The sequence below is a fragment of the Bidens hawaiensis genome, unplaced genomic scaffold, assembly GCF_021521415.1.
Source record: "Bidens hawaiensis isolate Kalapana, Puna unplaced genomic scaffold, B.hawaiensis_p1.1 tig00041364_1, whole genome shotgun sequence".
Classification (NCBI taxonomy): domain Eukaryota; kingdom Viridiplantae; phylum Streptophyta; class Magnoliopsida; order Asterales; family Asteraceae; genus Bidens; species Bidens hawaiensis.
The window spans coordinates 97,868-111,625 of NW_027497331.1; the positions used below are offsets into that span (position 1 = coordinate 97,868).

Here is a 13,758-nt window from a genome sequence, read left to right on the forward strand (position 1 = left end):
CAGTCAAGGTTTTCCAACACCGACGGTACAGGTGAATACGTTAACCTTTTCAATCAATCAAAACATATTTATACTCGACAAGATGAACGGGTGTTTGTCTTAACGAGCCAGTCAATGATTTCATGAGATTACTAATCTCTAAAACATTATAATACAAAGTAGAGAATAAAATCAGCTCAGACCGAATATGCATGTGTATGGATCCAAACATAACTGTTAAGCCTAATCAATCAAAGGCTAGGTAGCCGCAGGCTAAACGGTCATAACTAGTTCTCTGTTCAGGGCCTCGTGGCTCGGAGAATACTGTTATGTATATAGGGCAGTGGTACATATATCGGAAGTAGAAAAGCTTCCGCTGAGATTGTCGAGAAAACTATATTTTTATTGTAATGTCTTCAAATGTTATATAGAGTCATACATGTTCACCAGGATATAGCTGACGTATTTTTTCAACCCGTTGCAGGTAATTAAGCATAAGTAGCATTAGCAAGGATTGGAGTCTTAATGAAGATAGAAGCGCGTAAAAGATGACTCCGTTTTTTATAACTAAAATCCTTGTAATACGAAACATATCTTTTGTAAACTAATACTCGGGTATTTAATTCACGAGTAAATTTTCAATGTAAATTAATATTATATTCAAACCTAAAGTTTTCCGCTAAAATTAACCTATAAACTCCGATATATTTACAAAACAGGTACCAACTTGTGGTCACACGCCTAGGCCCTAAGTCGGGGTGTGACACAAGCACATGCCCTGCGTCATATCATTGCTGATTATCGCACTCATGTCAACGACAAGCAGCATTATCTTTACACAAGCAAGAAACCTTCTCGAGATAGATCTTCCTAAGCCCGAATGCCCTAATAAACCCGAGATTCGCAAACCAGAACTGCCAGACATGCTGGAGATTTCTCATTTTCCATCTGTAGATGTCCCAGATTTATCTCATCTGCCGGTTCCAAAGTATCCTAACAAACTTTATTAATGAAAAATAAATACAAGACTAACTTTACACCAAGTTACCAAAGTCATAAAACTCCTAACTATGGACTAATAATATGAGAATCAAACCAGGCCACAAGAGAAGTAAAAGTCCAACAAGTATACTTAATTATACAAAAATTAATAATAAAATCCAGTTAACCAAAATCTGTAAACATGGAGTGTCATACAGTAGTTACGAGTATGAGTTAGGACCCGCACAACTTTGGGGTCTTCTTCAACACGAACCAGGTCAATAAAAACGGATGTAGAAGCCTTCGTGTTAGCCTTGTTGGTGCTTGCCATAGTAACAACTAAGAAGTGGTGGAAGTGAAAAAAACGGAGGCGTAGCTTGGTCGGGGCTGTAAAACGAGTGTAAACGGAGAAGTATATTTAGTGGTTTTGAGTTTGGTGGTAAAACAATGGATAACAAATCAATTTATATGGGTCATGGACATCAAAAACCGGTTCCAACGGCTATAAAACAGCTATATTATCGTTTGAACCAGTTCCAACGGCTCTTTTTGGAGCTGCAGCAACATTAATTGCCCAAAACTCAGCGGAACCGGTTATTCCAGGTAGTTACCGAAACCAGTTTGGAACCGGGTACGATTCAATTTGAGAAATAATATGAGGAACCGGGTAGGACTTTCGGGTATATAAATACCCAAACCGGGTATTGGGTCCACCGGGTCGAGTCAGGTCCACCGGTTCGGTTCCGGAATCGATTTTTTTGTGTGCTCTATTTGAGAATACATATATTACTTTTCCGTCACAGCTCATTCCTATCACAAACCAGAACTGCCAGACATGCTAGAGATTCCTCATTTTCCATTTGCCATCTGTAGATGTCCCAGATTTATCTCATCTGCCGGTTCCAAAGTATCCTAACAAACTTTATTACTACGGACTAATAATATGAGAATCAAACCATGCCACAAGAGAAGTAAAAGCCCAACAAGTAAACTTAACTATACAAAAAAATAATAATAAATCAGTTGACCAAAATCTGTAAACCTGGAGTGTCATACAATAGTCATCACGCAACCCAGAAGCAAGAGAAAATGTCATATGATACTAACAAAGTGCACCATATTATAAAAAACAAATGTAGCAGTATTTGACCCCACAATGGATTATATTCCAAGATTGTATCATTATCAAATTTAAGAAATCCGATATGAGAGTCAAATTAGTACATAGCAGCAGATTCAACATAAGCATTTGACAATAGCGTACAATTTCACACCAGGATTCAAAATAAAGTCAGCAATAAACAATATCCTTGAAGCTATGAGACCAGATTTATGTTGCAAAATATCAATATCCTTGAAAAACATAACTTGCATGTGTCATGTCTTACAAGGCTTGCAAAATAATTAGACAATGAAAAAACAAAAAGGATTATGCAAGAACAAAAATAAATAACGAAAACGTTAAAGAAAACACACAATAATGTTACCAAATTGCTTGCTCGCTATCTAACAAAAACCGAAATGCACAAAAAAAATAAATTAAAAGTCTAATATTGGCAAATGAGGCTCAGATCTGTTTTACCATGGGAACAAGAGGATTAAACCACCATGGCCGCAATAGAGGTTGCAAGAGAACCTAAAAGGATCTGCCACGTCAAGAACCTAGAAATCTCGAATCTTGGCCCAATTTTGACTCGGATCAAGTTCAATCATCACAGCCTTATTGAGGTTTTGTTTTCCATATATCATCCTCTGATTCTCTCTGTATGTATATATATGCACATATACATACATATGTATTAGTCGTTCACAAAATAAATAAATAAACAACCGAGTGTTGTTGTACATTGAAAGATTAAAATGGAAATCATCGGCTGAGAGAGGCAGCAACCACCCTCATAAACCTTAGTTCCTCTCTCGGCCTCATTCTCCGAGTCATAAAACAGATTACCAATTTTACTCCAATTGGATGTATTTACAGCACGAGCACTTAGACAAGTTATCGAGCTTTGTATATAGGAAATCGTTTAGGCTTTTTGAACCTTATCGTGTCACAACCCCCGAACCCATACCCCGGGAGGGGAGCCGTGAACGCGAGTGGTGGTATCGGTGTTTATTATTTAGCAGTGGAAAATTTATCAGGAACGTAGTTAGGAAAAATTATCAGAGTGTAAAACACCATGATTTTTATTTCATCTGGTTGGATAAAACTCATTTATATCCTTACAAATGTTTTATAGGGATAAACCTTATTTTACAACAAAAACATGTTTCTTTATTCTGGTGATAAGCCACTTATTTAAGCTGGAAGGCCCGCAGGCACAATGTCTTACCTTTTTCAGAAACTTTTATAAGAAACTTTACACGATGGCACAATGTCTTACCTTATTTAGGTAGAGCTTTTGGATTCGTGTATAAAAAGCTTCTTTCGATCGGATAGGATATCGTTACGACACTCGGGTATTATACTCTTAATATATATTAATATATATATGTGTGTATTCAGAGAGAAAAGAGAGTTTAAGCGAGGAGGAAATGTCTCAAACTCAATATATTTATAGCTGATTCCGGAGCCCGTGCAAAGTGCGCCATCAAAGCGCCACATTGCGCCCATCGCACTTCACCCGTACCTGTGCCCGTGCACGTTCGGGTGCTTACGCACCCTCCGCTAGGACCACTTTAGAGTGACCTATCATAAGAATATTGTTATGGAAACTCATTTCCTTATAAAGAGCTTCCATTTTCTTTCAAGTTTTCATGTGGGATCAAATTCCCTTCCATACTTATACCCATGTGGGAACTTTCATATTTTTTTTTCATCTTTCAATGTGGGATGAATCCATCCTTTCATTTATTCAAAGTGAGGCATTTCCATTTTCTTATTATATATATTCCATTATATGTTTTGGAAAATTTGGAAATGTTACATTCTCACCACCTTGGAATAAATCTCGTCCTCGAGAACCTTAAGAGAGGTTATTCTAACTTTTCTGCATTGATGCAGTCCGTTAATGATATTGAACATCATAAGTAATTGTAAATTTCTAAGCACAATGGCCAGTTGTGTTTAATTATTTACCTTACTTCTGTATTCTAAACATTTACCGATGTTAACTAGAATATATTTTCGATTCAATCTTCTTTTGAACCATTCTTCTTGATTAACATTTCAGCTAATCATGCTTTATTTCTTATATCCTTTGGGTAATGATGACAACTTTCCTTTGCTCACTATGCATATCGGTAATTGTGTGTATCAGCTTTAGTTGATTGACTACTGGCCGTATTCGTTTAATAGTTTGGAATGGTCCAATAAACCTTGGACTCAACTTTCCTTTCTTTCTGAATGGAATTACTCCTTTCCATGGAGATCCTTTTATCTCTAATATCGGGTTTCCATTGGCTTGCGTAGATAACCTACATAACTCTTATGATGATCCCTTGTTGTTTTTTTTCCGTATTTGTAAATCTAAGCATCTGTTTCTCATATTTCTGCTCAACACACTGGAATTTGACACTTTTATCCATAAAGTGCTTTAAATGAGGTAGCATTAATGTATAAGTGATAACCATTAGTGGCAAATGGTATGTTATGCTCTTGTTTCCATAGCTATTTGGAAATTCTTCTAAAAATGAGAAGTAAATCGATTATCTCAATCAGAAACTAAGAATTCCATAAAATGAGACAAACTGTCTACATATAATTTAGCTAATTTTTCTATTTAAAAGTTTCCTTCATTGGTATACAATGAGTTGTCCTTGTTAATCTATCCACAATCATCCAGATTGTTCCATTACCTTTTCTTGCCATAGGTAATTAACAAATCCCATAGTTATTAATTTTCTATTTCCATTTTGACAAATCTAATTGTTGAAGTAATCCTAATGGCTTTTGTTGTTCAGCTTTACACTTGCAAACAAGTTGAACATGTTGATACCTAATATGACAGTAGATTTTCTTCCATCCTAATACATTGTATCGTATATTTGTTTCCTTGAGAATCCTTTCTCGTAGATTTCTTTGGGTAAGTATCCAGATTCTTCTTTTCCTGGAATTTCCAATTCCATTATCATTTTCTATTTTTATTTCTTTTAATCCTTTAGTATCATTAGTAGTAGCTGCCTCATGAGTGTTTCTTAATTAATCTGTTAAATCAATCTGCAGATTTAGTTTAAGAGCATACACTTGTTTTGATTTTCTCATGATGCTTACTGCTTTAAGCATTTGTCACCATATTAGGCTAATGATACTAAATTTTATACTTGCTAAGATTTTTCCATAGAGCGTACATCGCCACCTCCTTGGCAACTCAAGAAGCTGCGTGGATTAGAAACTTCATTGTCGATCTAGGGGTAGTCTATACCATTCAGGACCTCTAGAAATCTTTTGTGACAACGAGGGTGCGATTGCTCAAGTCAAGGAACCCCGTGCACATCAAAAGACAAGGCACATTGAGCGGAGATTCAACTACATAAGGGATGAAGTTGAAAATGGAAAGATATGTATTCGCAAAGTTCATACTGATCAAAACATTACGGATCCATTCACGAGGCTCCTAGAAAGGCCAAACATGAGGGTCATATTTGTGCCTTTCGATATTCTAGTGATTGGATTTGATCAAATTTTGTATTTGAATATCGGAACAATTATTATTTTAACTCAATCATATGGTTTTGGTTATGATTATGTTTTTGAGTTATGTTCCACTTTGCGTTTTTAATTCCGTGAATAAGTTATTATTCTAAATGTCCGTAGTCGATCATATTTGTAAGAACAAATATGAAGGAAATACTATTATGAACTTAGATATTCATGAAGTATGAATATATCAAGGGTTTGATGTCAAGGTTCATAGATATTTATGTGATAAATATTGGACTGACCTGCATAGGTTAAGCTCCTTTTGCTAAAAATATATTTTAAACTTTTATTATCTGTGAATACCAAAAGTTTATTGTTATACTATAATGCCTCTAGATCTCTAGGGCAAAATTTATTGCTCCTAAATCTAGATCACGTATTTGTATAATTTTCTTCATGCTTCTCCAGTTGTCTGGATGCATAATAATTTTTTCATATTGCATTAGCATACATTCCAATTCTCATTTGGAAGTATCACAATAAACGGTGAAATTTTCAATTCCTTCTAGTAAGGCGAGTTTCAGGGTATCCGCTAATTTTTGCATTCTAAGTTACAAAATCTTCTTAATACCTGGTTCATTATTTGATATTCTTGCATGTTAACTTTGTTAACAAGACTTTTATTTGAGGAAGATTTTGAATGAAAAGTCTATAATATTCTGCTAATCCTGAGAAACTATGATTTCTGTATGAGTTTTAGGAACTTCCCATAGCTTCTATTTGGTAGGGTCCATATGAATATCTTCGTTGTTTAATCAAATGACCTAAAAATTGTACTTAAAAATTTACACTTTGAGAATTTAGCATAAAGCTTTTTTTTTTCAATAGTGTCAAAAAAGTATGAAGATGTTTGACATGATCATAACTAGTTTTGGAATAAATAAGTTCATCGTCTATACAAACGATTACAAATTTATCCAAATACAGTTAACATGTCTGATTGATCGACATTATTGTAACTTGTAGTGACCATGTCTCAATCTATAAACAATCTTAAGAATATCTTGTTCTCTAATATTTCAAATACCTTCCTAATCTTTCTTTATTGATCATCTATATAGCTATTGACTTGGCTAGTTGTTTTAATCTTTAATTAACGACACCGATTAACTTGGTTTAGGGTTTAAAATTTAAAATTTGCTTACTTGTTTGTTTTTGTATAGATTTTCACTTGTCAAGAAATAATGTTACTAGAAGTCATTAATCTTTTCTTTCCCTTAATTGATTGTATCCTGAACGTATATCAATTTTAGAAAATTATCGAATTCCTTAATGTTTGATCAAAATAGATCATCTTTTCTTGTTATGGAATACTGATTCTTAATTGTGACCTTATTCAGTTTTCTATAATTGATACACATCTTTAACAGCACTGGTGCTTCTCAAGGTGATGAACTTGATCTTATAAATCCTTTTTCTAGCAATTCATCTAATTGTTTCTTTAATTCTAGCATTTATGTTAGTGCTTAATGATAAGGTGCTTTAGCAACTGGCACTACTTCTATTATGACATAAATTCTAAATTTTAATTTCTCAATCTGGTGATTGTCTAAGTAAATCTCTTGGAAAGACATCAGCATATTCTGATACTATGCCTTACTTCCTTAGGTTGTTTGTTGCTTTCTTGAACTTTTATAGGTTTAGAAATCTTGTCTCCTTGAAATCGTAATAATCTCTCCTATTGGCGTACAAATCTTAACGTAATTCTTATTACATAGGATTTGATCATGATTGGCTACTAACCAATCCATTGAATCTGGTCAGATTCATTGAAAGTAAGTTTTCTTAGAATCTAATAACTCTATCTTCTCTTAAAATTGTTGATCATTGCCACTTTTACTTTATATGTATCATTTCTATTTACATTTATATATTTTACCTATACCAAAAAGAAAAATACGATATATATATATATATATATATAATAATAATATGTTTTAGTGGTTCTTTTCGATGTATGATTTCCGATCGTAATAATTCTTTGATTAATGTCCATCAGTCGATTGCCTTCAGATCTCTATCTCCGTTTTGTTTGTAATCTTGTATCTTGATTCTTTGCCCCACATGTTCCTTTGCGAGAGATTAGTTGTGTTTATTCCAACTTAAGAAATGAGTTGTTTGGAGTTTAAGGGTTGACAAGGTACATAGGGATTTTATCATAATGTGGAACTGCCAACCATTTATTCATCATTCTTCTAACCGGCTTGTGTTTGATTGTTCGTCCGGAAAAATATCAACTTCTTGGTTTTCAACTTTTTGATTGTGGGCTGGAAGGTTGATATACGTCTCTACGTTGCTATTATTGATTGCCAATTGGAATTTTTCATACTCATCAAGACATTTATTCATCTTCTTTAATATGGGTTTCTATGCAGCTCCATATGGTTGTGAGTTGTGGTTATGGCTGTAATTGTGTTACACAAATTTCTTGTCTCTTTCTGATTTTCTTTTTCTTAGCTATTCCAAGTATTTTCTTTTTCTAAGGTTGGTTTTGAAGGTGTTTGATTTTTGAAATGCCATGGGTTCATTTGTGTTTCTTTAATTTTGATATGTTGGGTTTACTATTTCTATACTCATGTTGGTAATGGATATATTTTTGGAATGCTTCTATTAAATTACTTAAGGTATTAATTAAAACTAATAACGATTCTAAAATAAACCATATAATATTTACAGCTAAAATCTTATCCGTATAATTAACACATAAGTAAACATGTTGATTTCCTAACTCTTATGTTTAAGAATATGTATTATCAAAATACCAATGTTGCTTAAACCAGGGGCTCTGATACCACTTCTGTCACAACCCCCGAACCCATACCCCGGGATGGGAGCCGTGAACGCGAGTGGTGGTATCGGTATTTATTATTTAGCAGCGGAAAATTCATCAGGACCGTAGTTAGGAAAAATTATCAGAGTGTAAAACACCATGATTTTTATTTCATCTGGTTGGATAAAACCCATTTATATCCTTACAAATGTTTTATATGGATAAACCCTATTTTACAACAAAAACATGTTTCTTTATTCTGGTGATAAGCCACTTATTTAAGCTGGAAGGCCCGCAGGCACCATCCCTTTATCTTTATCATCTCACCTGAAACATGTTTTAAAATATTTGATCAGCGGAAAATACTAGTGAGTACATTCATTTATAATGACACATATACAATTACAGCATTAAGATGTTTTTACATCTGCCTGCTTACAAATTACCGAAAGGTACTTGTCACTCGATCGTATCTATGATTGTGGTCATATTACTTACTGGCTAACACTTGTCCAATAAGTAACATGTAATAGCTCAGTAGGCAAGCCTTGTATACAAAACCCACAATACCAGTAGTAACCATCCCGTAAGTCTACAGAGACTTAATCACTGTAATGTATTTAATATACTTTATAAATACATTTGAAAATATTTAGACAGTCTATCATGGGTTTTGTAGGTTTTGAAATCACCATGACAGTATCGGAAAAATAGTTTTCTCACGCAAATGTGAGTTGTATAAAAACTTGAATGTCTCACCTTGCACGTTTACTGTTTATGAGCTTCCTGGTATTAAGCACCTAGGTTAAATACCGTGTAGTATAGCTAAGTTAATATAAACCCATAATCATAACGATAATCACGAGATTAGAAACTTTACACGATGGCACAATGTCTTACCTTATTCAGGTAAAGCTTTTGGATTCGTGTATAAAAAGCTTCTTTCGATCGGATAGGATATCGTTACGACACTCGGGTATTAAACTCTTAATATATATTAATATATATGTGTCTATTTATAGCTGATTCCAGAGCCCGTGCAAAGTGCGCCATCAAAGCGCCACATTGCGCCCATCGCACTCGCCCCTGCGCACCCTCCGCTAGGGCCACTTGAGAGTGACCTATCATAAGAATATTGTTATGTAAACTCATTTCCTTATAAAGAGCTTCCATTTTCTTTCAAGTTTCCACGTGGGATCAAATTCCCTTCCATACTTATACCCATGTGGGAACTTCCATATTTTTTTTCATCTTTCAATGTGGGATGAATCTATCCGTTCATTTATTCAAAGTGAGGTATTTCCATTTTTTTATTATATATTTTCCATTATATGTTTTGAAAAATTTGGAAATGTTACATATCGAGTCTTGTGTATTTTAAAGTTTTTACCTCCTTTTGGACTTTTATGTATTCATTTCACACTGCTCAGCCGAGATCAAACCGAGCCTTGGCATCAGAGAAAGTGAATGATTAACCGAGGCTCAGATGCATCTGTAAACAATAGAACAAAGGAGGATGTATCAGCCATGGCTGAAAATCAAACGGTTGCAATGTAACAGAATACATTACCATCTGGATTGGATTAATTGCCCTGCCAAGATGCTGAATATAATCTCAAACTTTGTTCTGATCCACTCGGATGGACATATTGAAGCTCATCATCATCACAGCCTCTTAAAAGTAAGCAGTTTTAAATCATGGAACTGAAGGAAGGCTTGTGAATGATGTGAATGCTCTAAAGGACGAAAATTGCAATCAACTCTAGTCATATCAGCAGCTGCAAACTGATGAAACATAACCACAAATCATAGTGGATTTGTAAGCGATGAGCTCTCATTAATTGATTTAGCCTGGTTTTGACGAACCCCTTTAGCGTATAATTTTAAGAAACTAATCCAACATTCCAACATAACAAATTAAATTAGGGGTTGTTGAAATCTAAACAGAATCATCGGTCACGAAGACCAATTTTGACTTAATATATAAAGTCAGAATAAAACTTCGATTTGAAGAGAGGAGGGCAACCACCCCCAATAACCTTCTCCTCTCATGGCCTCAACTCATCGTCTGAGTGGAAGAATCTGTTTACATTATTACAAACCCTAACCCTAATAACCATTCTCCTCATGTAGTACCTTAAACGAGCCAAAGCTCAGCTTGAGCTCAAATGTGCAGTGTGAAACTAATACATAGAAGTCCAAATGTGGTAAAACTTAAAAATAGGCAAGGCTTGTTAAAGCTCGACGAGCCTAAACGAGCTTCCCATGCAAGGCTCGAGATCAGGCTCGATAAGTAAACGAGCTTTATTTCAGCAGCTGTAATACATCAGAACAAACAAGGATAAATTGGCCATTGCTGCAAATATATCGGTTGCAATGTAACAGAATACATAATCATCCGAATTGCCAAGTCAAGATGCCGATAATCTCAGACTTTGCTCTGATCCACTCAAACATATAGAAATTCATCATCACAGACTCTTAACATAAAACATATGCAGTTTTGAAAGTGAATATTTAGACTATGAAAACAAAAATAAATAGTGAAAATGTTAAAAATAAACACACAATAATGTTACCAAATGGTACCAGATCCCATGCTCGTTTTCCAACATGCACACAAAAAATAAAAATAATGTAATATAAAATTCTAATTTTGATAAAATGAGGCTCAGATTTGTTTTAGTAAGGGAACAAGAGGACTAAATCGCAGTGGCTGCAACAGAGGTTGCAAGAGGAGAACCTGAAAGGATCTCGCTTCTTGCCCCCGCCGTCCCCTGGTTCTGCCACGCCAAGGTGCGGGTAATCTCTAATCTTGGCCCGGTTTAGACTTGGATCATGTTCAATCATCATCACAGCCTCATGTTGAGTGGTATGAGTTGGATTTGGGAAATGTGAATGCATCAAAGGATCAGCCTCGGTCTCTTTCTCTCTGCATACACATACACACACACACACATATCTATATATAAACGAAAACATAAAAATCCTACGTGTCGCGAGTCTCTCTCATTTTTTGGAGTCATTAGATTTGTTTGATTTTTAAATGGAGAATTCCCATGCATTCGACCCGAATTCACGGGTATGGGTCTTACCAAACCCAGATATTCTTTAAACGGGTTATAACATCTCATTAAATTAAAAATTATTCCCACCAAATTATTGATATGAAAATCCTATAAAATAGGATATTACAAAAATTATATGATTTTTTTTTAAATTATTATTTATAATTAAGAAACAATTTTATAGTAAAAAAAATAAGCGGGTCTTGGGTCTTACCAAACCCAGATAACTTTTAAACCGGGTTATATCTTAGTTATTTGTGAAACCTTTTTATCATTAAAATCTAAGTATATTATAAATTTCATTACAATAAATAAAATTAAACCCAAAAAAGTATATAAATATTAAAAATGAGTAATGTAAAACAGCCCCAGTAATACGGGGGATAAAAACTAATATACATATATAAAGGTTTCGTTTATATATATATTTAAGATTATATATGTAACGGAGGGTTGTTGGAAATTCAAAGAAATCAATGGAAGTCATCGGCGGAGAGAGGCGGCAACCACCCTCAGAACCCTTATTCGTTCCTCTTTCGTCTCATTCGAGTCACGAAACAGATGTCCCCAGCAAATAATCACTTGAGACATCAAAACAAAGTAAGTTACAGATCAACAATAACAAAATCTAGGGGTGTAAATGTGCCGAGCCGCTCACATCAATAAAAAAGCTCGAAACAAAATCTCGTTTAATTATCGAGCCAGAGCTCGAGCCTTGTATGGGAAGCTCGTTTACGCTCATTGAGATCAAACCGAGCTTTGGTTCATTTAAGATGTCTGTGTAAACTATGGAACAAACAAGGATAAATCGGCCATGGCTGCAAATGTATGTATATATCTATCGGTTGCAATGTGAGTTAATACATTACCATCCAGATTGGATTGATGGCCCTGCCAAGATGCGGATTTATCTCAAACTTTGTTCCGATCCAGTCGGACATATTAAGCTTCATCATCACAGCCTCTTTAAAAGTAAGCATTTATAAATCATGAGTGAAGGAAGGTTTGAGAATAGATGTGAATGCTCTAACCCTGTGTTCCAGAGCTAATGGAAAGGACAAAAATTGCAATTTATACTCTATTCATATTCAAATCAGCAGCTTCAACAAACTGATCTCACATAACACACGGGCTGTTAAGATATGGAAACAAACATCAGCAACAAAAAGCAATTTTGACCACATAACGTCAAAATCAAGCTTCAATTCGATGATCAACAATGAATGGTAATGTAATTGTTAAACGGCTTAGTTTTGCAAATAGGTCTAGCGGTGCAGCTTGTAGCTCGTTTTCTTTCCATTTCGATGTAAGCATTTACTTCAATGAATGATATGATACAAACAACTTACATGGCAATAACAGGCAACAACAAACTGGGAGAAAACAAATGATTAAATGAGGCTCAGATCTATCTGTAAACAATGGAACAAAGGACAAATCGGCCATGGCTGCAAACGCATCTATCTATCGGTTGCAATGTAACATAATAATAGATTACCATCTGGTTGAAAATATGAACAGAATCATCGGCCAATTTAATTTGACTAGATAAATAAATAAAGTCAAAATCAAACCTTTAGAGGAGGGCAACCACCCCTAGAAACCATCTCCTCTGGCCTCATCTATGCTCACCCCTAAATTATGTATACATACACATATGTATTAGCTGTTCAAAAATAAATAAATAAATAAATAACTGAGAGTTGTTTGACTTTAAAAGATTATAATTGAAATCATCAGCTGAGAGAGGCGGCAACCACCCTCAGAAACCCCCGTTCCTCTCTCACCTCATTCTCCGAGTCGTAAAACCTTGTTGAGAACTACTTCTTTCTAACCCGAACCAAAACCGGTTTGGAAACTAGTTTGAGAACACCCAATTAGGACCCAGTCCAACCCAACCCAAACCATAGGGCTGTAATCAATTTAGCCAAAACAATGTCGACCGCTTTTGACAAAACCCGAACCCGGATTTGTGCACCTCTAAAACAAAACCGATCAGGAACCCGTTTCACCAAACCTGAACACTTTAACAGGGGATTCAATGTAAGGCTCAGATCTATAAACCATGGAACAATGAACGAAGGACAAATGGGTCATGGCTGCAATTAGTTGCAATGTAACAGAATAATACATTACCATCCGGATTGATTGATTACCCTGCCAAGATACGCCCATTATCACAAACTTTGCTCCAATCCACTCGGACAGACTCAAGTTAATCATCACGACCTCTTAAAAATCAACTATATTGTATTGTACTAACTTAGAAACCGTGCATGAAATTGACAATTGACATAATTAAAGGACGCATCTGTAAT

The 13,758-nt window shown here is 34.9% G+C and overlaps 1 long non-coding RNA gene across 1 annotated transcript; it reads right to left on the bottom strand.

Annotated features, from left to right (window-relative positions):
* Positions 1-8,610: 8,610 nt before the first annotated feature.
* On the bottom strand, positions 8,611-9,291 carry LOC143592907 (uncharacterized). The gene is made up of 2 exons (XR_013146009.1): positions 9,132-9,291; positions 8,611-8,699 (listed from the first exon to the last, which is right to left on the bottom strand). It is a non-coding gene; the product is annotated as an uncharacterized LOC143592907 (long non-coding RNA).
* Between the last annotated feature and the right edge of the window lie 4,467 nt (positions 9,292-13,758).